At 42.3% G+C, this 27997-nt stretch overlaps 1 long non-coding RNA gene across 6 annotated transcripts; it reads left to right on the top strand.

Annotated features, from left to right (window-relative positions):
• Positions 1-31: 31 nt before the first annotated feature.
• LOC131418700 (uncharacterized) lies at positions 32-26664 on the top strand. 6 transcript variants are annotated; one of them, XR_009222966.1, is made up of 6 exons: positions 32-203; positions 9760-9876; positions 11000-14478; positions 17980-18099; positions 24059-25708; positions 26157-26664. It is a non-coding gene; the product is annotated as an uncharacterized LOC131418700 (long non-coding RNA). The 6 variants fall into 6 exon arrangements; XR_009222967.1 differs by lacking the exon at positions 24059-25708 and having other exon boundaries at positions 37-203; XR_009222968.1 differs by lacking the exons at positions 17980-18099; positions 24059-25708 and having other exon boundaries at positions 37-203.
• The last annotated feature ends 1333 nt before the right edge of the window (positions 26665-27997 follow it).

Here is a 27997-nt window from a genome sequence, read left to right as displayed (position 1 = left end):
TCGGGAGCCGAGGCGCGGGCCGCCGCGGAGGGGACGCATCCCGCATTTTTTACCTACTTTGGTCCGATTCCCGCCATCCTCCCCTGATTGGCTCAGCCCTGCACGTCGGGCTCTCGGGTGAGGGGAAAAATCTGCACATTTTTCCTCCTTCCCGAGGCGACTGTGGCCGTTCACTGTGCTCTGTGAGTCACCGCTAATTTCAGGTCTGGAAAAAACAAGGAGTGATTTATTTATCTTTGGGAACAGCCTGGGGAAGGAGGCCCGGCAGTCCGCAGGGGTGTGGCTGGGAAACGGGATGTGTCTTGGGATGATGGCGCCAGCCCCGCTGCTCCGTTTTTTGGGTTTTTAATTTGGGATTGTGTTTTTTTTAATGGGCGGTTGCATCAGAAACACAATTTTCAGAGAGCCAGAAGTAATGCCAGCGTTTTTCCTGAAGGTGTTTTTGTGGAGAATAAAGGGAACACAAAGAATTTGCAACTGGGATGATTAAATTTTACTTAATTTAGATTACTGAGAACATCACGGCCTCTACCAAAACTATTTTAATTCTCCAAATATGAGGTCTTTGGACAAGATGGTCAGTAAATTTTTTGTTTTCTCTGGCACTATATAAAATCTAGGTTGTATGTGGCTTTTTTCTGCCCACTCAACATAGAAACTCTTCTCATTACTCTCGTTCTGTTTCTTTGTTTTATTTTTAAGAAAGGAAGCAAGTTGTGGCAATGCTAAGCCTTTACCACCTGCTACAAGATTTTGGGGAGGCTAGAGCAGTGGTTCTCAACATTAAGGAGAACTTGTTCAAAGTCAGATTTGTGTGCCCCACCCCCAGGGTTTTGGACACAGTATATCTGGCGTAGGAGCTGATAATTTGCATTTCTAACAATTCCCAGGTGATGTTACTGCAGCTGGTTGGGTACCGCACTTTGAGAAGAAAGAACCCACCTGTACCCAACTGCAGCTGCAACCCTTTATTTCTCTTTGCCTGGGACTTAATGCTCCCCCATCCCCCACCTCTAAGTCCTCAAGACTTCCTTTCTAGTCCAAAATTGAATCGTGCTCATTTAAGGACACAAGTCTGCCTGCTCCAGACTCTCTTCTGCATTTCATTCTCCACTGTGCCACCAGAGTTATATCCAAACATAAGAATCTGGTCCTGTCACTTTCCTGCTTAAAATTTTCTATGGCTTCCTCCAAAATGCTCAGCCGGGCAGTCTGGCTTTTTGCCTCTGGCCTCAGCCTACCTTTTCTGCCCTGTCTCCCACATCTCCCAAAGTGCTCAGTTTCCTTCCAGACTAAACTCCTTCCAGAATTCTTGCTCTTTCTAACTGCCATAATCGTGGGCCTGCCCCTTTCTCAGCCTAGAATGTGCCTATCATCCCTCCAGTTTGAAGGCCTCTGGCCAATTCCCAACAGATCAATAGTGTTCTTTCTATAATCCCACTGTTCATCACTTCTCAAGTTTTGATAAACATCCAGATCACTGAGGAGCTTGTTAAAATGCAGAGTCACAGTTTTAGGGATTGTGGGGGTGGGTCTCAGGTGCCTCCAGGTAATTTGGATGCTGCCAATCCTCATCTTTGAGTAGGGAGACCTTCTGGGTTTTTCGCTTCTGTTAGTGTAGCTCTGTAATTTTTTTGTTCTGTATAGACAGATATTACCACCACCACCAGATTAGACTGAGTTCCTTGAGGATGAGGGGTGTTTAGGATGTATCTTATATACGGACTAGCATAGTCCAGGATCTGTAGTAGGTGTTTAATACATGTTCAGTAAGTAAACCAATATCTGAAGATGTTTTCCAATTCATCAGGCAAACTTCTGTATCAGTTCATTGTAACCTAAGATGAGCACCCATTTTTCTTGAGGTCCCATTGAACTTTAACCTTTGCATTTACACACAAGTTTCCTAGATATTTTCATTCTTCCTCTGTCCCACAGAGGGATAAGTCTTTAACATAAGGTCTCTCCTTAAATATGAGATGGGTGTATTCAGTTTCTCCTTTAGAAAACGTATTTAACAATATGTTCTTGCATACTTAACAATCTGTGATCATATAGGCGCTTTCATTTAAAACCATTAACGTGAGTAGCAGGGAAGAATAAATTATACATTAATGAGGAGCTTGAAGAGAGATGTGTGTTAAATCAATAACCTGGAAAAAGCTTTTTTGCAAGACAATATAACCCTGTCAGTATATAGTGTAGAATAAACTATTTTTAGTTTCTCCTCTGCCTGCCCACAAAATCACCTGTCCTCCATCCCCCACCCTTGTTTATGTCTGTAGTCTTTTTAAAAAATAATTTTAATCATATAAGTAAGACATGAATATATTCTCATTATAAAAGATTGGAACAATACGATAAAGGAGAGCCCCTTGAGCACCCCTACTCTCCATTCCCGTAGTCTCAGTCCCCTCCTCAGAGGTGACCAGGGCTATCACTTTGGTCTATGGCCTTACAGAGGAGTAAACCTTGTGAGTGTGTGTTGTGTAATGGTTGTATGCTGGGTATGTGGTGTCTTGTAGCTTGCTTTATGATGTTCTTGATTTTCTGCCTGCCAGATCTGTCCTTTTCTGATAGAGGAGTGTGAAAGTCTTCCACCATGACAGTGGATTCATCTCTTTCTTCTTGCATTTCTATCAGTTTTTGCCTCACTTGGTTTGACACTCTGTTGTGAGGTGCATGCACGTTGCACCTAAGAGTTGTTATGTCTTCTTGGAGAATTGACCCCTTCATCATTATATAATGCTTTCTTTATCCCTGATAACTTTCCTTGCTCTGAAGTCTACTCTGTCTAAAGTTGATATAGCTACTCCCACTTTCTTTTGATTAGTGTTAGCATGGTATATCTTTCTCCATCCCTTTACTTTTCATCTATATGTGTCTTTATATTTAAAGTGGGTTTCTTGTAGACAACATATAGTTGGGCCATGTTTTTTGATTCACTCCGAAAATGTCTCTTTTAATTGGTGCATTTAAGCCATTGACATTCAAAATTATTATTGGTATAGTTGGATTAATAGCTACAATATGAGTTACTGTTTTCTATTTGTTGCCCTTGTTCTTTGGTCCTGTTTTTGTCTTCCACTCTTTTTCTGCCTTTTGTGTTTTTAATTGACCATTTTTTATGATTCCATTTTCTCTCCTTTCTTAACATATGTTATACTTCTTTCTTTTTTTTTTAGTGGTTGCCCTGTAGTTTGCAATACATCTTTACAACTAATCCAAGTCCACTTTCAAATAACACTATCCTACTTCACAGTGGTGTATCTTATAATAACAAAATAATCCTAGTTCCTTCCTCCTGTCCCTTGTATTATTACTATCATTCATTTCACTTATATATAGGCATACATTAGCATATATACATACACACAAGACATATACATAAGCATGTGTGATCAAATAGATTGTTGCTATTATTATTTTGAATAAACTATCCATTAGATCAATTAAGAATAAGAAAAATAAAATTTTGTATTTTATCTTCACCTTTTTTCCTTCAATGTTCTTCCTTTCATTACATAGATCCGAGTTCTAACCTATATTATTTTCCTTCTCTCTAAAGAACTTCTTGTAACATTTCTTGCAAGACAAATCTACTGGCAACAAATTCTCGCAACTTTTGTGTGTCTGAGAAAGTCCTTATTTCTCCTTCACTTTTGAAGGGTAATTTTGCAGGGTACAGAAGTAGAGGTTGGTGCGGTTTTTTTCTCTCAACACTTTAAATATTTCACTCCACTCTCTTCTTGCTTGCATGGGTCTGAGGAAAAGTCAGATGTAATTCTAATCTTTGTTCCTCTGTAGGTAAGGTGTTGTTTTGTGGCCAGCCTTGTGGCGTAGCGGTTAAGTGCTCGCACTCCACTGCTGGCAGCTCAGGTTTGGAGCCCAGGCACATACCGACACACCACTTGTCAGGCCATGCTGTAGCTGCATCCCACATAAAGTGGAGGAAGATGGGCATGGATGTTAGCTCAGGGCCAGTCTTCCTCAGCAACAAAACAGGAGGATTGGCATGGATGTTAGCTCAGGGCTGATCTTCCTCGCAAAAAAAAAAGATGTTTTTTTCCTCTTGCTTCTTTCAGGATTTTTTTTACCTTTGATTTTCTGTAATTTGAAAATGATATGCCTAGGTGTAATTTTGTGGGGTTTTTTGGCATTCATCCTGCTTGGTGTTCTCTGAGCTTCCTGGATCTGTGGTTTGGTGTCTGACATTAATTTGGGGAAAGTTTCAGTCACTCTTGTTTCAAATATTTTTTCTGTTCCTTTCTCTTTTTCTTCTTCTGGTATTCCCGTTACACATATGTTACACCTTTTGTAGTTGTCCTACAGTCCTTGGATATTCTGTTCTGTTTCTTTTCAGTCTTTGTTCTCTTTGCTTTTTGGTTTCGAGGATTCTATTGATATATCCTTTAACTTAAAGATTCTTTCCTCAGCTGTGTCCAATTTATTACTAAGCCCATTAAAGGCATTCTTCATTTCTGTGATTTTTGCCTTTTAGGCTGCCATGTAAGTTTTTCTTGACAGCTGGACATGATGTACTGGGTAATAGGAACTGTGGTAAATAGGCCTTGGTGATGTGGTGGTGAGGTGTGGGAGGGGAAGCATTCTATACAGGCATACCTCATTTTATTGTGCTTCACTTTATTGTGCTTCACAGATAATTGCATTTTTTACAAGACCTTGAACTGGCCCAAAGATTACAACTTGGTGAAGGCTCAGATGATAGTTAGCATTTTTTAGCAACAAAGTATTTTTTAATTAAGATAGGTACATTGTTTTTTTAGGCATAATGCTTGCACACATAATAGACTACAGTATAGGGTAAGCATAACTTTTATATGCACTGGGAAACCAAAAAATTCATGTGACTTGCTTTCCTGCGATATTCAGTTTATTGCAGTGGTCTGAATTGAACCCACAGTTTTGCTGAGATGTGCCTGTAGTCCTATGATTAGGTCTCAGTCTTTTAGTGATCCTGTGCCTGTAAGAAACACTTACACAAGTGTTTCTCAGTTCTCACCCGCTCCCCGCTGTAGGTGGGGCAAGATGGCCCGAGTGGGCTGCAGTTCAGTATTTTCCTTTCCCAGGTCAGTTAGGCCCTGATGATACCCCAGCAGGTTAGGTTCTAGTAACTAGTTTCCCCTGAGGGCAGGCCTTGTTAAGAACATAGTGCTCTGGCATATTTCAAAATGGTTCTTTTTCCCCCTCCCACTGCCAGAAGCCGGAGGGAATTTTTCTCTGATATTTACTGTGGGAAAGTGGTAGAGCTTCTGGAGGTAAAACTCACAAAAGTGTGGGAGTCCCCCTATGAGTGAGTCTCCCTAGAGTTTTTAATTCGCAGACTTGTCCACACTGAGCCTTCAGCAGTTTGTCAGTTACAGTTCAGGTTTTCCTACCCCAGCGCTGGTTCCCACCGCACTTTCTACTCGTGAGTCTCTGCTCAAGTAAGCCGCAACTCCCTGTGTTTGCCTGTCTGTCTTCAGTTATGGGGGCATTGGTTTGCCCTGTGTCCTCCCCTCTTTTATGGATCCAAGAAGAGTTGCCTGTTCAGCAAAAAGCAAAAGTTCTACTTGTTGTTAGGACTGAGTGGCAACTTCTAAGCTCCTCACATGAGGAACTGGAAACCAGAAGTCTACCCTTTCCCTTTCAAAGAAACTTCCCAGAAGTATCCGACAGGGCTTCTACTCTGATCTCCTTGACCAGAACTTAGTCGTATGGCTGCAAGAGAGGCTGGAAATGTGGTCTGTTCTCTGAGCGGCAGTGTGGTCAGCTAAGAAATTGGGGTTCCTTTACTAAGGAAGAAGGGAAAAATGGGATATTGGGAGATAACTAGTGGTGACTGCCATAGGTAGATATTATTATCAGTCCCATTCTTTTTTTTTTTTTTTTTTTTTTGGTGAGGAAGATCAGCCCTGAGCTAACATCCGTGCTAATCCTCTTCTTTTTGCTGAGGAAGACCGGCTCTGAGCTAACATCTATTGCCAATCCTCCTCCTTTCCCCACCCCCCCCCAAAGCTCCAGTAGATAGTTGTATGTCATAGTTGCACATCCTTCTAGTTGCTGTATGTGGGACGCGGCCTCAGCATGGCCAGAGAAGCGGTGCGTCGGTGCATGCCCAGGATCCAAACCCGGGCCACCAGCAGCGCAGCGCGCACACTTAACCGCTAAGCCACGGGGCCGGCCCTATCAGTCCCATTCTAAAGATGAAGTAAGGTGAAGACACATTACTTCGTAGCCCAGAGGAATGAGCAATCTGCTCCCAAGCTCATGACCTTTACCATCAGGCCACATGACACATCGCTCATGGATAATGCTGAACAAGAGAACTGAGATACCTTTTGTTGAACACCACAGAGGGGGTTTATACAAATGAAGCAAATGGAAGCTGTAGAAAATACATTCCAGACATTCAGGCAGCCCCAAGAGCCCAGGCATCTATTTTAGGAAAGGGCTAAATATATTTAAGTATATTCATGGGAAGGATATAGTACCACATGGTAACACTGTTGATTTCACTGTTAGTCCTTGTGGCAGAGAAAAAGTCATACCACTATTTTATAACATTAAAAATTGAACAACTGTGATACATGTTTTTCAGGTAATGTACTTCTTGAGTTAAACCCTAAGAAAATGGAGTAGAAAGTGGCACAACAATCTTGACTAATGGTTATTAGCCCTACTTGGGCCCTGTGCTGCTTTTGAGATTCTGATGAAAAGTATAGACCCTCTCTCTAGAAAAGTAGACATTTGTTCCTCCTCACAAAGCTTGGCCTACGATTTCAGGGAGCCCATGGACTGCCCTGAAGCCCATCCATTAAACTGGAAATTTCAGGAAAGGTTTTGGGAAGTGCTCTAAAAAGGAAATTCAAGATAGGGATAAATGACCAGTCCCACCATTCCTCCCCCACAACCCACAGGCCAAGATCGGAGTTGGTATCACACTGGTTGTCAGTTTAGCATGAAACCTTCCAGGTCCTTACAACGTATAACATTTTTTTGAATGGCCTCAACAATGCATATAGGAATAAAAACAATGCAGCTTGTTTTCATTCACTCATTCAACAGTATATCTTGGGGATCTCTCCATGTTATCTCCCCGTTTTTCAGAAGCACAGTACATTCTCTCCGCAGTTCTGGTTGGGTTGCTCTACTTCTGGAGAAGGAAAAAGGAGCCACCAAAGATTCAGAAAGGGACAAAGGAATCAAGTATTTAAGGATAGACTGAATGACTTTAAACTCTTCAGAATATAAAGAAGCCTGAGTTGAGTGTAATCATAAGTTATAAAATTGTGAAGGGTAGGAAAGAAGTGAATAGAAATTTTGCAGCAATACAATAAAAATAGGAGGACTTAAATCTCAAAAGATGTAATTTATTGGGAAAATAGGAGGACTATTTTACATGGTGGGTAAGGACAGGAGGAAGATGGCAGATGGAGGAGAAGGAAGATATGTCACAGACAGTAACCAGCTGGTAATGGTGAGCTCTCTGGTTGAGGTTCCTTTTTCCCCACCCCCATTCCATTATTCTCTGCAGACCTCTGCCTTTCCCACAGTTACTGTAGGGCAGGAAAACCTTAGAACCAGCCAAGTGTCTACCCCAGAGGCTGCCAGGTAATGTCTAGGCATAATGGCAAGGCTGGAGCCCTGCTGGGGTGTGGGGAGATGATACCAACACATGCAAGTGGGCTGCCCCAGCTCAGAACTTTCCCTCACCCCGCTCCCACCTCCCCTCCACTGAGAACTAAATAATTATGTCCTGGAACAGAGAGGGAAAGGAGTGTTGTGAAGTCATCTAGAAGGGATAGGGCCTCCTGGTTGATGTGGGCAAGAGGGTGTCGAGTGCAGGTTGCAGCATCAGAGGTTCCCCAACTTGGCACATCCCCACCTGTCTCCCCCCAGACTCTCCAGGAGTGGCACCAGTTCTCACTCCCTCCCCCAGGTATTCTGTACAAGCCCCGCTAGAGGAAAATCCTGAGGATGTATGTATGAGTCCATAGGTAAAGATAATGAAACACAGAAGGGATTCAAGCATTATAAGACCGCAAGTTGAATAAACTCAAGCAGCAGAAGAAGCAGGGCAAGAGATTAAAATGAGCATAGTAAATATTCTCAGATAAGGAGAGAAATTGGGAAACCAGAAACAAGAACAAGCAGTTAGGAAAAAATTGGAGCCGTTAGGAAAGTATAATATTATTCTTGATCTAAAAGATTCAGTGGATGGGCTGGAAAACAGACTGGATATATCTAAAAAATGAGGATGTGAGTCACAAGATGAGGTCAAGGAATTAGTTAACTCTTTCAGAAGGTATCAAGAAAGGATAAAGAGATGCAAAAAATAAGAGAAAAATTTAAGAGGCATGGATGATAGAGGGAAAAGGGCCAGTATCTATAAAGGAAATTCAGAATAGTGAAATTAGTAAACCAAAGGGAGAAAATATTTGAAGAAATAATAACCAGCTTTAGTTCTGCTGTATTTTAAAAATTAATTGCTGGGGCCGGCCCGGTGGCGCAAGCGGTTGGGTGCGCGCGCTCCGCTGCGGCGGCCCGGGGTTCACTGGTTCGGATCCCGGGCGCGCACCGACGCACTGCTTGGTAAGCCATGCTGTGGCGGCGTCCCATATAAAGTGGAGGAAGATAGGCACCGATGTTAGCCCAGGGCCGTCTTCCTCAGCAAAAAAGGAGGAGGATTGGCGGATGTTAGCTCAGGGCTGATCTCCTCACAAAAAAAAAAAAAAAAAAAAAAAAATTGCTGAATTCATTATTTCAACATTTATGTTGTGCCTACAGCGTGCCGACTCTGTTCAGAGCATGAATAAGACAGACAAGTTTCCTGCTGTCCTGGGGCTTAAATTCTAGTCAGCTGCAGGCCGACAATAAACAACAAAACAAAAAAGTACTGCATAGTGATGGGTGCTTTGCTGACGATAAGACTGGGTGATGTGACAGAGGGTATATGGGTACAGGGAGGACACATTCAAATCGGTGCTCCGAGAAGTCTTCTCCCAAGAGGTGGAATTTAAGTTGAGACTTAAATACCAAGAAGGACCCAGCTGTGTGAAAATAGGAGCGAGGAGCATCCCAGGTGGAGGGAAGGAGTTTGGCGTGTGCAGAGGACAGAAGGAAGACAGCGGGGCTGGAGCCGGGCTGGGTGTACCCAGATGAAGCTGAAAGTAATCACATCATGTAGGACTGTGTAGAGTGTAGTAAAGAGATCCTAGGAAATGGACAATGTTCAATTATCTTTGACCTATAAAAACAGGAATTTCTTACGGTTCAATCTAATACACACTAAACTAGTAGGAGTCCTAGCAGTCTGGCTTTTTTAAAGAATGTTTCATCATCCCATCGTCTACTATTACCACCTGAATTTCTCATATGAAAATGATGAGGTAAGTGTTGAAAAATAAAAGTTTGGGTTTGGAGGCAAAACAGGTATCTTGTTTACATTCACAATGGGATGCCACTTTGAAATATTTTCAGTTAGACTTGACAGATGTTTACAGGGATCCTACTGTGTGCCAGCTGTGGCCGTGTGAGCTACCAGGAAGACGAAGATGAGTAAGTCATGGGCCCTGCCACAAGGAGATCAGAGTGAAAACAGATCAGCACCAAGCTAAACATGGCCCAGGTTCCCCTGGGAATTCTCAGCATCCTAACTGGTGGGGCAGATCATAGCAGGGAGATGTGACTGGATCTTAATGAGCGTGGCATCCAGAGAGGAAGGAAGGAGCACTTGTTACCAACATGCTTTCTCAGGTTGGTGAATATGGGTACAGAAGAGATGGCTAGAGGCCTCACTCAGAGGTTGGTGTTTGGAGGAAAGAACACCAAATCTTCCTACCAAAAAGTTCGAGTCCATGGACCAAGATACAGGTAGATGATTTTTTCTTTTTTCAGGGGGGCTGCTCTGGCTTGATTTCTACTTTTCCCTTCTGGGGGTGGGAGGAGGAATGTTAACTGGTAGTTCAGCCAAAGCAACCCAGCTCTGCCAGATGAGGGAACTCGGAGCAAGTTCAAGGACGGCTCCACCAGAAACAGCCGGGAAACAAGGGGTGAGATGTGATATTCCAGTGCCTTTTAATATAACTGTTTTGTTTGTATCACTGAGACTCCAATATTTCTATCACTAGTCTTTCAAGGACGTATTTGATACCATTGTCACAGTGCTAGTTTTGGCTGGCTCTGACCTCCTGCGGGGTTCACCTCTTTGGGGCTCCTTATCCTCACTTGCAAACTGAAGGTGTTGATGAGGGTCACCCCTTTGGCTCTATAGTGTAATGCCTGCGCTATTCTTAAGATTTATTGAGTACCTAGCACAATTTTAGCAATTTGTGGGGTATCCTATTCTAGTAATACTAAGGCAGACCCCTAAATTTTGATCTATAAACTCTAGGCCTTGGGTTTTGACACCGGGCCTGTTTTTACAGCAAAGTCAATAAGTTGCTATCATTGTCCAGTTTGTGGACTAACAGGTTTCTCTCAGCTTCCACATCTGGGGAAAGGGAACTGACTGGCACAAAGGGAGCAAAGAGCATTAAAGGTGTCACACACTCTTACATGTAAATGAGAAGCAAACATGTCACATCTTGCAGTCATTTCTTTTTTTTTTTTTTTTTTTGGTCAATACATTCAGGCCCAGTCGTTAAGAGGTGGTCCCCTCAAAATTTTCCATGCTGGAGGTGGAAGGAATCACTTACTTATTTATATTCTCACTCCTGTGGAAAACCTTCCCTCCCACTCCTTGAGCCAGTGAGTCACTTCCTCCCTTCAGACCTCTATGGCTTCCTCTCTTTCCCAGCCCAGCCTGGCCCTCTGGAGAGGGGTTGGGGCTTTTGGGTAAAAAGCCTGCTTCAGGCAACAGCTAACACACCTTGAATGGCCTTGAAATATCAGAGAAGGATCCTCCCTGCAGGAGAAAGTATGCGTGTAGTCTTATAAATGCCGAGTGTTGGATTCCAGATTCATCATTTTTCCCTTTTATTTTAAACAACTCTAGGAAAGAAACACCCATAGAAGGTACAGCAGATTTCGGGTTTATTTTATGACTCATGGAAATTTCTAAAATGATAAATATTGGCTGAGCAGTGGCCTGACATAAGAAACGCTCAACTAAACCAGACTCTATGGTTACAAGAAACAAGAAGAGTGTATTCAACAAATAAACTGTGACTCCACTTCCCTTCCAAGCTTTCAGAGAAAAAAGAGCAGAGAGCGTTGCCTGGCTTCTGTGAGGTGGCCTTCCTGGCTGGCCACGAGTTCATTTGTTTTTCCTGAGGCCAGAAACTTTCCTGAGATGACTGCAGTATCTTCCTGGCCAAGAAGCCATTTCAAATGTCTTTGGGTTTATACTTTATTTAGTCCAGACTCTTTTTGGCTAATATAATGAAAACACTTTAGCAACCATGAAAATTAATGAGGGTGAAGTTGGAAATATTTCCCCTAAGAAAGAAAAAAAAAAGGGAAATAAATATTGTCCCTCCTGAGTGAAAATCCCTCCTCTCTGTGTAGAAGATAGGCATTCGGGAGAAATGTTTGGAGTCCAGAATATCAGCTTGTTTCAGAGAAAATTTAGAAAGTATGAGCCATAAATAATGGTTGGGACCCTCCTGAGCAGAATTTTTATTTCTCGTGAGACAAAGTCAGCATTACCTTAACTTCCCATCGGCTGATTTTATTTCCGAAAGGAAATATAGTGTACTAATATTCATACCCAATGAAAAGCCTAGTGTAACAACTTACCAAAACCTAGTAATGAGCAGCTTGAATCTGCCTTTCAGCTGGTTTATCCTGTGTCACTGTTGTAGGTTTATTAACAGAGCAGCGTTACTTACTAGCAGCGTTCTTTAGAATCGGCTATCCCCATAAACACACACACACATACTTTACAGTCTGCAGTTGTGGTAAATATGTGGTGAGGAGGATTAATAAAGAAATAAAGTGAGAAAAGAATCAGGCCACAATTCCATACTTCAAGTAAAATGGCTAAAGGGACGTTAAGCCTGTGAGGGTCCCAAGGCAGGGACCCGAGGGGAGGAACCAAATCTGAAAAGGTGTTTTGGTAAGTCCGCCAGGTTATGTTGATGATCCTCCTACTTCCCTTGAGAAAGAGGAGGCCGTGTTGGGATAGATGTAGATACCCAGGACCAAGACTCTAGAACACGTTGTAGGAGAGGTTGGAGGGCAGAGAAACTGCTAAAGCCATTCCATTAGCTCTTGTAGAGAATCTACCTTGAGGTAGGAGGGAAACAAGGTGCCCGGCGTGGTCTGGAACATGGTCTGGAACAGTCAAGTGGGAAGGGATGTGCAATAAGACACTGCATCTGACTGCCCTTTGACAGAGCTGCTGGGAAACTTATCTCAAGTTTCTCCAGAGAGAAACTTCAAGAGCCAGATTAATCAGAGAGATGTGTCGATACTGAGGAGATGGGACTTCTCCTTTGGAAGGCCTGGACCTCTGTATTTCTCCTCCCTTTGCTTCTCCACTCATCTTATATTAATAAGCGTTGCAACCCGATGGGGAGGGAGCTCTCCCCAGCTGAGAGGCCGTGGCAGCAGTGTCTCTGCAGGTAGCCAAGGTAATGCTGGCACCCACAGGCAGCCTGTTGTGGGGGTGGCTCCAGCAAAACACCTCTCTGGCTGCCAAGGGAGAGGGAACCCCCTGGGCCCTGGATCATTCTGCTGGTTGAGCCAAGGAGCAGTAAAAATAATTACAGAATGGAAATCACTTTGTTGCATTTTTTCCTGGTTATTAAAAAATGCAGGTTTATTGGGGGGAAAAAAAAACACTCTGAAAATATATAAGAACAAAGCCAAGTGTTCCCAGTTCATTTTCCCATCACGTTTTTATCCAATAATAAAAAAGGTGATTTAAAAAATTTTTAATTACACAAATTATCTGGGAATACCTTCTCCTTATTAAAAAAATAAAAATAAAAAAGGCCGTATAGAAAACTTCACCATCACTCCCCTGCAATTCTTTGCCCCTCACCAAAATTAAACCCTATCATTGGTTTGGAACATGTCCGTCCAGAGTTTGTTCTGCACATTTACACATCACACCACACACTGATCAATTGATAGACAGTTTCGTATTCCTGTGATTTTTTTTAAACATTAGTAGTATCGTATTCCATCATCAACAGCTTCCCTGTGTTTGGAAGGCACGTGAATGGCTTACCCCATCACTTCTCTCAGTTCTCTGCTCAGATATCACCTCCTCAGTGAGGCCTTCCCTGACCACCCTGTCCAAAATGATCACACACATACCTATCCTTCCAGTTTCCTTCTCTGCTTTATTTTTCTCCATAACACTCATTGCCATCTAACTGTATATTTTCCCCTGGTTTATATTACTTTCTATTTTCCCCATTTAAATAGAAGCTCCACAGAACAGGAATTTTTATATATTTTTTCACTCCTGTATTCCCAGTACCTAGAAGAGTGTTGGCACATAATAGATTGTGAATAAATATTTGTTGAGTAAATAAATAAATCAGATTCCAAAGAATTGGTGGAAGACCCTGCAGGTGTAGACACGATGCCTAGAGGGCAGCAGCCATCTTGTGAGCACTGGCACCAAAGCCACCAACATTAGGACAGCAGAATGAAGAATGGGAAGGAATCTGGGTTCCATGCGTCCACCATACCAGCCCTGAACTGCCTACCTCTAGACTCCATGTTATAAGAGAAAAAAAAATCTTACTTGGTTAAGCTATTGTTAGGTGCCTGAAATGTGCATCTGACTGCCGTCCTAGGTGACACCAGTCAATGGCCCAGAAAGGTTGAGAACTATTCTGAGGGTGAAAAGAGAAGAGGGCTTGGGACAGAACCCACAGCAACTCCAGTAATTCAAATATGTGAAGTTGAAGAAGATCACTTCAAGAGGCTAAGAAGGAGTAAGAAATGGAAAACCCAGAATCAAATGGAATTATGGAGCTAAGAAATATAGCTTCAAGAAGGGGGATGTGGTCAACAGACTCAAATGTTGATGAGAAGTCCTGGGAAAGGAGATGTGCTGTTGGACTGAGAACTTAGCGGGCAGAAGTTGAGAGAGTGTCTTTTTGATGACTCCTGTTTTCTCCGTGAAGTGGCAGGCAGGACCATCTGTGGTGGTTAATTTTATGTGTCAACTTGGCTAGACTATGGCACCCGGTTACTTGGTCAAACACTGGTCAAGATGTTGATATGAAGGTATTTTGTAGATGTGATTAACATTTATAATCAGTTGACTTAAGTAAAGCAGATTACCCTCCATAATGTGATGGGCCTCATCCAATGACTGAAGGCCTTAACAGCAAACACTGAGGTTTCCTGGAGAGGAAGGAATTTGCTTCAAAACTGTAACATTAGAAATCCTGCCTGAATTGCCAGCTTGCTAATCTGCCCTATGGATTTCAAACTAGACTGCAACATCAACTCTTACTGGAATTGCCAGCCTGCCAGCTCGTCCTACAGATTTCAGACTCGCCAGCCCCCGTAAGTGCATAAGCCAATTCCATAAAATAAATCTCTTTATATGTATATACATATATATAATATTGGTTCTGTTTCTCTGGAAAACCCTGACTGATACGGCATCCATTGAGAATATAGAAGGTTCAGACTCTTGTCCAATTATTTCCTTAGGCTAAATTCCTGTAAGTGTTACCGCACAAGGGTCACGATCTGCTGGCCAGGAGACAAAAGCCAATCGTCAAGAGGCAAGATGGTGGCAAAGAAAGGGCACTTTATTACAGCTTGCTAGCAAGGGGGAAGATGGCTGACTAATGTCTGAAAGAACCATCTTAAGGGGGCATAAAATCTTACAGCAGTTATATAGGCCATTGGGTTATAGGGGAGGGGTTAGGAATGTTGACCTTCTGGTGTTACATACTGGGAGTGCCGCACCAGATCTTTCAGTTTTCATTGATGATGGCTATCAGCATAGACTCTCTGTTCAGGGGTCATCACATTCCTAAGGAACTCAAAAGAACCAAGTTATCATCTTATCGCAGCTGGGAGGTACATGCACAAGCAGGGATCATAAAATCTACAGAGCAGTTAGATCTCCTGGAGGATGCATATCCAGCTGGGTTAGTTTGTCAGAGGCCATTCAAAGTTATGATTGAGTTTCTTTTCTACAATATGGCTTCCCTTATGTCAACCTTGTCTTGAGCCGGTATCATAAGTACAATTGCTAGGTCAAAGTTCATGAGCTGTTTAAAGAGATATGAAGCATGTTGTCAGTTTGCTTTCTAGAAATGTTACATCAGTGTATATTCCTAGGACTAGTGTATGGATGTCTAGGTCCCTAGACCCATATCCACATCAGGTGGATATTTACGATCTTTTTCATCTTCACCAACTTGTTGGGAGGTACCACTTTCTCATTTTATAGTTGCAGTATTCTGATAAATAGAGAGGTTGAACATCTTTTCATGTTTTTTGACCATGTGCCTTTTTCTTTAAACTTTAACATTTCATGTCAAACTGTAAAGAAATTATTTGCTTTAGAAATGGGGGCCACTTATATATGGCTCTTTTTCGTTTCATTTGAAAAGATCGCAAATGGTCAGACTCGGTAACAGATAAAATTTTCAACTGCTTTTGTCCTTTGTCCACTTTTCTACCGGATGTGTTACCGAACCAAGTGGGTTCACCTCCTGGTGAGTTAAATAAGGATCTACACCAGTGGAAGTTGTCTCACCAAGTAAAGTGTATTTGCAGCAAATAGGAGGCCATGAGGAATCATGTCCAAAGTCATGGCATCCCCGAACAAAGGGGAAGAGGGACGTTTATTTCAGATGGCGAATGAATATTCAAAAGGGAGAGGTGGGTATTTGCTTGTGCAGGCTTAGTTGGAAAACATGCTTCCACATACACTGCAGGTTACGGTGATAAGGTCTAAGCTCCTCCTGGAGAGATCTTAGCATTAAAAATAAGGCAAAGGTCATGGGCCTAGCTCTTGTGGCGACGCTTGGTCAGTTTAAGAGTGGTTGGTGGTTACATCTCCTTAACATAACAAAAGGGGAAAAAACAACTTGGAAAAACAGTTAAATGCTTCCAAACCCACCCTTGAATTTCTCAGGACACCTAGTCGTGACAGATGTTTGTCTTTTTCTTATCCATCTGTAATCTTTAGACAGTACTTTGTCTTTCATCTAATATGCAAACTTTTTCCTCATTTTTTGATTAGCCTTGAGCATTGTTTAGGATTTGGTTTTTTGTTGCTGGTTTTTTTTTTTTTGTAGCACAGAAACATTTATATTTTGTGTAGGCAAAGCTACCAATCTTTTCCTCTGAGGCAGTTATTTATTTTAGAAACGTTGGCCACATATACGGACTTTCCTCTTTTCACATGAAAAAGACACAGACGATCAGATGATGTAACAGATACATTTCTCAATTTAGGAATGGAGTTGATAGATGTTAGTTATCGTTTTAATATTTGAATCTCTGTCTGGATGCATGGGAAAGCCTTAATATGTTATTTTTCCTAAAAACTTGAGTGGTTTCAGTTACTACGGAAGCCTGTTAATCTAGCTGCTAAAAGCTTGGTGATTTTTGGAAATCACCAGCAAGATGTTTTCCTTTTTCATGAATGCTTGGCTATTCCACAGTACTGTGACAAATACTAGTTGCATCCTCAGCTTCAGGCGACGGATATTGAAGAAGAGGTAAGCAATTCAAAGCAGAATTAGGGTTTAAACTCCATATGTTACTCCCAGTGCTGTGTGTTGATTTGATGGGAACTTACACACAATTTTTTTTTTTTTTTTTTTGCTAAGGAAGATTGCCCTAAGCTAACATCTGTTGCCAATCTTCCTCTTTTTTTTTGCTTGAGGAAGATTGGCCTTGAGCTAACATCTGTGCCAATCTTCCTCTGTTTTGTATGTGGGTCAACGCCACAGCATGGCTTGACAAGTGGTGTAGGTTTGCACCCAGGATCCGAACCTGCGGACCCAGGCCACCAAAGTGGAGCATGCCAGATTTAACCACTACACCACAGGGCCAGCCCCCATACACATTTTTTGAAGTTGCATAATTTATTTCTTGTCTTAGTCCCTCCATTAAAACCAGCATAGAATGAACACAGGTTTTTGTTTTATTTTGTTGCATTATTGTCACTAGAGGGTTGACGCATTAAAACAAATATATAGAGGAACTTCAGCCCATTTGATGATCTGAACACAATGATGCAGGGCTCCAGCAGTCACTGCCAGTGTCCCTCCTGTGTCCCCTTAGCATGTACCTCTGACGCTGAAGGCTGCTTACTCTGCAAGACCTGCTATTTTCTGTCCCATGTCCTAGAGTGTTAATGCCCTTGGGAGCAGCCCTCAACCAAAGATGGACAGGAAGCTGGTGGATAAGTACCCAGCTGCCTCCTCCTTGGGTGGGACATCTCTGTGGAGTGTGCCCCTCTTTCTCCTAGGGTCCCCAGATGCAGTGAGCTCCAGCCGCCCACAGTGGTAATTGTGGTGACACCCCCCATGACTGGCTGCCTTCCTTTCCCTGCCTCACTTCCCCATTCATCTACTGATGTCCCAGATCCCCTCCCAATACACTACTTGTACTTGGATCCTTGCCTCAAGGTCTGCTTCTAGGAGACTCCAAACTAAGACAAATGTTTAAAGTAAGTCAGGATACATGCAAAAAATAACGGCTAATATTTATTAAGCACTTACTATGTACTACACACCATTCTAAGCACATCATTTAACCATCACAGCATCTTCTGGGAACTAGTATCACCTCTAGTTTACAGATGAGGCATGTAAGCCTCAGCAAGATTAAGTCTTTTTTCTGAGATTGCATAGCTGATGGGTCATGAAGGATTTAAACCTAGACTATTTGACTCAAGTGTCCGTGGTTTTAATCCATGTGTCCTATGACACAGTATATCAGGTTGTTTGAAATAACTTCATGGTACACATTTAATAGGCTTTGGGAAGGCATTTTGCTGGTAGTTGAGCTGATAGATTTTTTGCACTATATCAGCAATAAGCATGTTGCCCAGCTTGGATTGTCTGCACTCATCCAACTGAAATAGGAGGCACTGCAAGAAGCTTTCGTTTTCTCCAATCACGTCAAGAAGTTGTCTCCTGGCTCTTCTAAAATGTAAGTCTGTTTTTGCAGCTAACCACTCTTCCTGCTATTTTGGTCCAAACTAGCTGCCCCGCTTACAATTCATTGTATGATAAAGGTCGCCATTTATGCCCTAATAACTGGCTGAGCAGGTCTAGGTTTTGAGCTGGTTGTGATGTTGTGTGAGGCATGCTCATTACTGGTTTGAAAGACAACATTTCATGGGCTCTGGATGACCCTTATTTGAACTGAAATACTCTTCCAGCCACTGACCTTATCAAGTTTTTTCTTTGTTATAAGGCAAAATATTATGCTCTCCTCCTAGTCCCACTGCTGGTCTTCAGAAAGAGTAAAACAAATGTTTTGTGGTTCCTAGAAAATGTTGTAAAATTGTTTCCCAAGTTAGGTCATTGCAGTTGCAAAATTCTTGTTTTGATAGAAAACTTGGCCAAAAACAACAGAGCCAACACTCAGCCATTATTTCAGGAAAAAAAAACATCTCAAGGTTAGCCAGGGATTGCTCTCTCCCTCTCCGCTGAGATAGAAACCAATTCCTCCAGCGGGGCCTGAACTATTTTTGAAATAAATCTCTTTCTCTCCTTATAGAAATAACACTTTAATTTATTGGCTGACTCCCTCAGTTTTTGAAATGGCCCCATAAAATTTTGGAAGGCATTTTAACTTTATAAGGCAATTTATCATAAATGAATTTTCAGAAACTTTTTGAGCCAACTTGAAGTCAAAACAAACCATTTTCTCAGGCTGTGTACTCTAATTCTAGTCTAAATTTTTTTTAACTGAGCATTTAAATTTAGGGTACAATTTTAAATAATGTACTTCAGAAGACTGATTCTCTTCTTTGAGCTTGTAGAGATTGAAGAAATGACATTGAAAGTTTCTCTCCATTAATTTCAACCACTGGAGAGATGGATCTATGTTATTTCATAGGTAATGTGATGCTGGTAAATGTTGAAAACTGACTTTCAAGGGGAGAAATGTTCTGAAGTGTCTTCATAGTGTTTGTCAATTCCTGTGGTGTAAATAGTCCCACTATGGCTGATTTCAAGCTACGAATGAGATGTCAACAGCTCCCAAAATTCCTGAAAATTTAACAGTTCGGTCTTATGAACTCCTAAGAGGCAGCTCGAGAACAATTCTCAAGCGACTCAGCCAAACAGTGCCCCGAATGTACCCAGGTGGTTTGTTGGCTCTGCGATGCCCTGGAATTGATGTCAGAGGTCACTAGGACATCATGTAGTAAATCCTGGCAAAGTGACACTTTCAGATCCAGTGTGTGTATTACCCAAAAACTCAGGTTACCTTGAAAAAATAACATAGCCTGGGAGAATTGGGTCCCAAGTATCCTGTTTAATTGTTGTCCTTGCAGATTCTAAGTCATACAATTAGGGTCGATGAGGACAGTCCACAGGCATTTTAGAGACAGGGGCCACTCACAGCTTTGTGGCTTGAGTTTAAACTGCTAGGTTCAGCAACAGGCTGACCACAGAACAAAATAAGGCATCCAGAATCGGACTTGAATGCTACCCTTTGTAATGGATTTTGTTTTAGGTTTACATCTGAAAAGCCACAGCCTTTGAGGTCGCCTGAGAAGTATCTTCATTATCTATCACTTGAAGACATCTCTTTTTTTTTTTTTCTCACCTTCTTAAAATAGAAAGCTCTTTCCAAGGAATTAATTTTTCCTTTTAGTGTGACTTGTAACTACAGTCATTCTGCTGACTGGTGCACTGTTTTCTTTCTTAATGAATGTATTTTGTTCTGCCCCTCTATATTTCCTCTAATGAGGAAAGATGACGTAAACCCAGCCATCACAGTGGGGAGCAAAGTAAATTTCAACTTCGGCTGTTACTAAATTTGACCATGCCCTTTGTAACAGCCCAGGCAGCAAATGTGGGGTGAGAGGGCCAGACCTTCCGTACAGCTGTTGATAAGAGCTTCATGCTTCATCTCTGGCCAAACAATATCCAGCTTCCACATTTAGAAGTTTCAAGATGAACCTCCCAACATTCAAAAACTTTGTCTTTCATTTCAAGTTTCAACCTAAGATTCATTTATTCTTTAATTCATTTTATCAGGCATCTACTCTGTGTCAGAAGCTTTACTAGTTGACATATTGTATCTGTCAGGGTTCTTCCATATCTCGAAGGAAATAAATGGCATAAACAAAAGATTTAACTGGATAGAATTTAATGAAGGGACAATTTCCAGAGTTGTGAGCACGGTTAAGGTGTTGCCAGCACCCTGGATTCTTGTAGTCTCCCAGGAGAGAAATCAAGAGAGACAACGAGCAAGAGTGAGATGCGAGAGCCAGCCCTGAGGGCCTAGTGGTTCAAGTTCGGCGCTCTCACTGCTTTGTGGCCCAGGTTTGTTTCCCAGTCGCAGAACCACACCACCCATCTGTCAGTAGCCATGCTGTGGCGGCGGCTCACATAGAAGAACTAGAAGGACTTGCAACTAGGATATACAACCACGCACTGGGGATTTGGGAGAAAAAAAAAAAGAGTGAGATGATAGAAAATTTATTAGCTTGTGCACAAGGGAGCCAATCATGAAAAGGGAAGAAGGGACAGAGAGAAGTGAATGGCTCCCCACACAGCCACACTGCAAGGTTTTTATCAAGCTGGGATAGGGGATGTGCCTTCCGTCATACCATGTAGAGGTGGGGTTGTGCTTGTGCCTGTGCTGTTGAGTAGCTACTACATTCGATGCATGTATTGTTAGCATGCTAGCTCTCCACCCTTGGGTGTGATTTCTACTATGGTAATGGGGCTAAGGTCACTTTTAGTCCACTCCTGGGTGTGACAGCACATGCCATGGCGCATGTGTAAGACCAGGAAAGTCCCAAGGCTGCCGAATGTGGATCTTGGTTGTCTCTATCTGATTCTCTTAGTTTGCTGATTGGTTAGGGGCCTTATGTTGTTAGGCCAGGGCCTTGAGGACAACCCTATCTGATTAGGCTGGTTCCTGTCTCAAAGGGATTCAACAAAGCGTGGTGAAGCACCAGGATCTAGCAATAACAGGAAGCTCTTACTAACCCGACACTGAAAGGAACAAGAGAAGAGAACCATGAAGGGGTGATTATGCTTAGAGGGAGAGGGAAGCAGGAAGGGAGTCTCTATGATCTCCTGCCAGTGACCCCCATTTGCCAAACTCTGCAGGAAGTCAGAGGACACGGGAAGCAGGTGATGCAGGTGGCCCTAAAAGGGCCAGCCTTTTAGGGTTTTGAGGAGCTTAGGGAAGGATGGAAGATGGATCTCTGGGATGTTCCTCTGGTGGAGGATGGCCACTGGGGAATGAACAGCACTGATATCAACCCTGCTCTCAAAGAGCTGCAATCTAGATGGAATAATCATGTGGCCAGGTCTACCAGGATAGTGGATAGGTGGAGCCTTAGCCATAAGGGTATCTTGGTTCAGCCTATGGGGGGCTTGGGTGTGTGAACTGAACGCCTCTCTAGACATCCATTTTCATACATTAATATGCATGAGCTGATGAGTGGGAGGTGCAAAGGAGTGAGGGAGATGTTGGTATCCAAACCCAAGGACACAGGCAAATGAAGAAAAGGATCATATCCGCTGGGTGAGAAGAAAAGCCAGTTGACAAAAACTCCTTCAACAATGAAATCCTGGTTTCTGAGACCAAATACTGTCTGGTGAAACAAAGGAGCATTTTTGCATTGTCTTGCTATCATTGAGAAACACCTATTCTCAGCATAATTTTCCCAGGGGTGTTTGAGATTTTGGGGGGTAACTTTTTCTTTCCTTATAATTTCAAACTTACAGAAAAGTTGCAGGCAGAGTACAGGGTACTCCCATATAAACTTTACCCAATCTACCAATTATTTACATTTTGTTCCATTTGCTTTATCATTCTATTTATATGTGTGCATGTTATATATATGCAAACATATTATTTATTTTCTGAATCATTGAGAGTACATTGTGCCTCATTATTCCTTAAACCAGTTTGTATTTCCTAAGAATAAGGTCTTTTGCTTACATGCCATAGTACAATTATCAAAATCAGACGTTTTAACGCTTACGATATTATTATTTAATCCATATTCCATATCCAGATTTCATCAGTCATCACAATAAGGTCTCTTTATAGCTTTTTTTTGTCTTTTCTGGTCTAGAATACAATCCAGGATCCTGCATTACGTTTAGTTGTCGTGTCTTCTGTTGGGGCCTGTCAGTCAAAGACCACCAGGAACACCTCTGTCGTCACGCAAATGTGGGCTTGTTGAGACTCACTTCAGCTTCTGTGTTAGATCCCAAGAAAAGCAGTTGGGATGCTTAGTGTGCTCCTTCCTTTGATGATGTTTGAATCTACGGCTTCACTTTCCAGAAAGTCTTCAGAGTCAACTATGTGTGTGCAGATGGAGAGAGCCTTGTTTCTGAGTGTGTTTCCCCATCTGTTGTCCCCCTTCATGCTGACTCATCACTTACGGGGCAGCTAAGCCTACTTTACAGCCTGTCTTTAGAGACTGAGGCTTGATGGGGAGACAAGCCTAAGGGAGCAGGGGTCAGGGAGGCAGGGGTCTGCCCTTTCACTCTGGGGTTGCTGGCCACCTTCCTCGAAATGAACCTTTCCAGGCTGACTTGCCTTTTCAGTTAATCTAGTTTAGTGGAAAGACTTCACGCTGTGCGTCTGTCTGCCGGTTCTGCAATCTGTGATCACCCCCTGGGGCCAGGAGGCAGGTGCTCGCTCTTAGAGCCTCATGGCCCTCTTGTGGCAGACTTGTGTATGTCCTGGGAAAAGGAGGGACTATAAAAGGACATCATGCAGAATCAGAATGTTAGAGCAGTGTATTAGTTTGCAAGGGCTGCCATAACAAAGCACCACAGACGGGGTGGCTTAAAAAACAGAAATTTATTTTCTCACACTTCTGGAGGCTAGAAGTCAGATCAAGGTGTCGGCAGGGTTGGTTTCTTCTGAGGCCTGTGTCCTTGGCTTGTGATGGCCATCTTCTCCCTGTGTCTTCACATGGTCTTGTCTCTACACCTGCCTATGTCCTAATCTCCTCTTCTTATATGGACACCGGTTATATCAGATCAGTGCCCACCCATATGACTTCATTTTACCTTAAATACCTCTTTAAAGGCCCTATCTCCAAATATGTCACAGTGTGAAATACAGGGGATTAGAGCTTCAACATATGAGCTCTGGAGGACAATTCAGCCCATAACCAACAGGAAGGAGACCTTAGAGATTCTTTAGCTCAAATCTATCATTTTAGAAAACAGGTTAACTGAATTGTTCAAGGCCACACAACTAGTAGACAGCAGAGACCCAATGTCTACAGAATTCTTTCCACTACCCTTTGTGTCTGTAAAAAGCCCAAAGCAAACTTAGACTATATCTTAACTGAAAGGGAGGCTCAGAAGTCTAGAGTATGAAATTGATTGAAAGGTAAATCATCTATGTCTATTTTACTCAGGCTTTTAAAAATATTTATTCAGTGGATAAAAATATTAAACTTTTTAAAGAGAGTCATATATTTAAACAACTCTAAATGGAAAAAATGTGATGAACATAAAACCTGGTATATTATACTAATTTCTGATTTTATATATATGTTTTTATATGGCTGTAATCACCATGCATCTGGTATTTTATTCTTCAGATCTCCTTCACGTTTGTTATAAACATTTGTATCATCACATATTCCACATGATTAAAATTATTCAGTGGTCATAGACCATTTTCTCCTATTGTTACTGCACAGTTGGCTAAACCATTCTCCTCTTCATCCTTCTCCCTCTCTTTGCCATTATACACATATACAGCTATAAAGTAAAGCAAGCAGTATTTATTAAATGCCTACACTGCAAAGTGCTTAACGTATAAGGTGGTCATTCAGCAACACTTTCTTCCTCACGCATGTGGTCTCTATTCCTACTGAATAACTTCCAATAGCGGTGTAGTCATGAGGGTTGTTGACAAATATGCTCACTCTTGCTCCTTCCAGGCACATGGCAAGATTGCATTTCCCATCGTACTTGAAAATAGCTGAGGCAGTGTGACTTTCTTTGGCCAATTTGATGTGATTGGGTGGAAACTTTAGAAGCCAGAACATGCTCTCACTTTTTCTCTATGATGACCAGCAATGTTCAAGACGGTGGCTGCCCCGATAGCCTGTGTGCTGGAGCGAGGATGACATGAAGCAGAGGCCCCAGTGGACCTTACATGGGCATGTACCACAAGTGATAAAGAAACCTTTGTTGTTTTAAGCCCCTGAGATTGGGGGATTGTTTGTTATTGCTGTATAAACTAGCCTATATGTGCTGATTCACCAGTCTGCCTTGTTTTTGTTTTCAATTTCAATATTTTTTATCAAAGTAATGTATTAAATATTTTTAAAGTCAAATAATGCTACAAAGTTTAATTTTATAATGGAAAAAGAGCTGCCTTCTGTCCTGTTCCTCCCCTCTCTGCTCTTCTCTATCCCTCTGCACTTCCCAGAGCTAATCACTTTTAACCTCTGGTATTTAACTCTATATTAAATATTAAATTCTCTATAACTCTATATAATAAGCAAATACTGTTATTTCTTGTTTTATCTATTGTAGGCATTATGTATTATCTTTCTACTATGAAAGATGAAGAATGAATCCTTTTACACATATACACCTCTCATCACCACCCTGTTCTCCTAATTATTTATATCAGAATTTTTGAATAAATCAATAATTAGTGTTTCATCAATAGGACGATGTATATATGGTTTTTCCACTGAGCCAAGAGGGATACTTTGCTTATACTGCATTTCCTCCTCAATTTTTTGTTTTTCCTGAAGTTACTAATTGCCTTGTTTTTTGTTTGCTTATTTGTCTAGGCACTTATTATTAATCTCCTCAAACTTTCTTTCTTTCTTTTTTTTTTTTTTTTTGAGGAAGATTAGCCCTGAGCTAACATCTGTTGCCAATCCTCCTCTTTTTGCTGAGGAAGATTGGCCCTGGGCTAACATCCGTGCCCATTTTCCTCTACTTTACATGGGACACCGTCACAGCATGGCTTGACAAGCAGTGCGTCCGTGTGCACCCGGGATCTGAACCAGCGAACCACTGGCTGCCCAAGCAGAGCACGCGCACTTAACTGCTATGCCACTGGGCCGGCCCCTCCTCAAACTTTCTAAGAGAAATATATAACCTACCTTAATACTCATTTCTACATGTTAAAATGCATCAGTTAACTTATTTTCATTTTTTTCCTTAAAAACTTAGAAGAAAGCATTAATTGCCAATGAATCTACATACTATAAGAAAGTAGAGTATCATAAATTAATAAATTTCAATAACTGGTGTGAATTCATGTATATCCCAGCTCCATCCCTTTGACAAGTGGCTAAGGCTGCAGCAATAGCAGCAGGGCTCTCACCTACCACCAACTTGTATGTGCATCCAGAGTGCCCAGAAGTCAGTTCTTTACCTAAAGAAAACAGAACTCCTTTGATAGAAATTGATTCCATGTGTTGGGGAACGAAGACGTGTTTAGGATACCTTGTTTTTAGAAAGCAGGGATGCGTTCAAGAGCGTTAGGGACATCACTAAAAGGACAAAGGAGCCAGCCAGTGGGACTCCTGCTGACCACCTTGGAATAATGTGCACATGAAATAAAGGTAATGCCTAATTAAAACACATTAAGCCTATAAAAATCTGTATTTATGATATTGATCAAAAGGAAAGTTAATATAAAGTGTTCTAAAAATATTTATAAAACAAATGCAGAATGAATATAATAGAAGATATTTAATTTTTATTGATCTTAACACGTAGGAAAATGTATGCATAGTTTGCTTCTTCCGTGAAGCTTGTAGAAGTGTATAATATATAGATCCTTGGGGCCGGCCCCGTGGCTTGGCAGTTGGGTGCGCGCGCTCGCTGCTGGCGGCCCTGGGTTCGGATCCTGGGCGCGCACCGACGCACCACTTCTCCGGCCGCGTCCCACATACAGCAACTGGAAGGATGTGCAGCTGTGACATACAACTATCTACTGGGGCTTTGGGGGAAAAAAAAATTAAAAATTATAATATATAGATCCATACCTGTTTCTATCTGTTTAAACAGGAAAAAGCGAGTCCAGGAAATGCAGGAACCATACAGGGACTGGGAGCAGCTGTGAGCACTGCCGTTCTCCCTTAACTGTTGCCACAGCTGCTGTGGACGCCCTGACTACACCCCTGAGCACCAACCATCTCTCTGCTTCTGCTCCATCTCCCCACTGCCAGCAGCTGCGGGTCTTTCCCGCAGGGCTTCATCTGGCCGTCCGAGTCCATGAGGAGCTGACTCGGCCCGCATCTGTGGCAGGCCAAAGTGCCCCTGTGATCAGCCTTCAACCTGTGGGAGTTGGTGGGTGAATCTCCAGCTCCCTCACCCTTGGGTGGGGCGGCTCTGAGGTGCCTGTTCTGTCTCCAGCGTCTCCAGCAGGGTTAAACTGTTTCCCCACCACAGTGACTTGGTTCTTATCACAAACCCTGCTTTGCCTTTCCTGTCTCCCTCCCACCTCCCTACAGGGCTTCCCGGGATCACCTCCCAAATAAACTACTTGCACTTGAACTCTTGTCTCCAGGTCTGCTTTATGGGAACCGAAACTAAGATAACCAAACTGAAGGGAAATCCAGCTGTGGATCTGCACTGGTTGTCATGTTTTACAGCCAGTTAAGAAACAGAATTCAATAGCAGGTTCCAAAGTCACAAACGAGCCAAATGTCCCACAGAGAAGAGCTAACTACACCAACTTAGTCTCTTTTCTCATGAGATGAAAACCCTACTAATCATAGCCAAATTCTAATAGGAAATATTTACACTTTTCATAGCATCAACAAATGGGGCAGGATATCATGATAGTACCATTGTCCACTGATAGAGGACAATATAAGTTATACAAATCTTAGAGAATCTATTTTTTGGGGAAAAACCACTAAGTTTCAAAACCAAAAATCTGAGTGAAAAAGAGAGATTTAAAAATCCTATATGCTGTAACAAGTAAACTTTATAATAAAATGGGTCTTAGATGATCAATGGCTTGGGTTTGAATTACCTTGGACCACACAACCATGTCCATGTTCAAACCAAAAGCCAGTCAGTCAACATTCCAAATTCAGTATCTGGAGATCTTTTTCTCAGAAGTCATTCACTTTCTCTAGAGAATAATCCCAAATCTCCTGCCTGGGGAAGTATATGCCAGACAACCAGCATCCTGAGAGTGGGATGGGAGTGGCTTTCCCGAATGGGAAATAGAGGAGAGTACAGCTCATCCTTCTCTATATATCTGCTGCCTTAACCCCCTTGTTTTCAGTATGACCTCATCCCGCCCTTGGCTGTGCCCGGTGACCTTGAACTCAAGACCTCTCTTGTTCAATTTCACCGGAGAATAACCTCCAGGTCTCCTGTCATGATGGGGGTTGGGTAGTTGCCTGGCTGTGCAGGAATGGGGTAGGAGATCTGCAAGTTTAACTGCTCCTCATGCAGACTCTTAGCCAACCCTCTGGTTTTCAGCTCTACCCTTCACCCCCACCTTCTGCCATCTTTGGTACATCCAGTTCCCAAGATTTTCTGAGATTATCCGGCGCGAACCAACTTGTTTTCCTTTCTCATTCACCTCTGCAGGCACTGGTTTCAGCTTTCTCCTCTCTGTTAAGTCAGTCTCCGTTAATCTTTCTCTGTTAAGCCTTCTGAAAATTTGTTGACATCTCTTATCCACTGTGATCTGTTCCTCCTTATTTTGTGGTGTTTTAATCTAAAAAATTCCTTGCTGCCATTTTTGGTGGGGCTTGGGGGAAGGAGTAGAGGTAATATCCATCTTCAATCCACTATAACTAATGGGAAGCCCTGCCCGCTTCCTTTTGGGGATGCTTCTTGCCAGGCCCGTCTCAATTCAGCCTCACCACGTTTGGGGAGCTCATGGC

The sequence above is a fragment of the Diceros bicornis genome, chromosome 19 (genome assembly GCF_020826845.1).
Source record: "Diceros bicornis minor isolate mBicDic1 chromosome 19, mDicBic1.mat.cur, whole genome shotgun sequence".
Taxonomy (NCBI): domain Eukaryota; kingdom Metazoa; phylum Chordata; class Mammalia; order Perissodactyla; family Rhinocerotidae; genus Diceros; species Diceros bicornis.
Note: the sequence above shows the minus strand (reverse complement) of the source record. Positions and strands in the feature narration are given on the sequence as shown.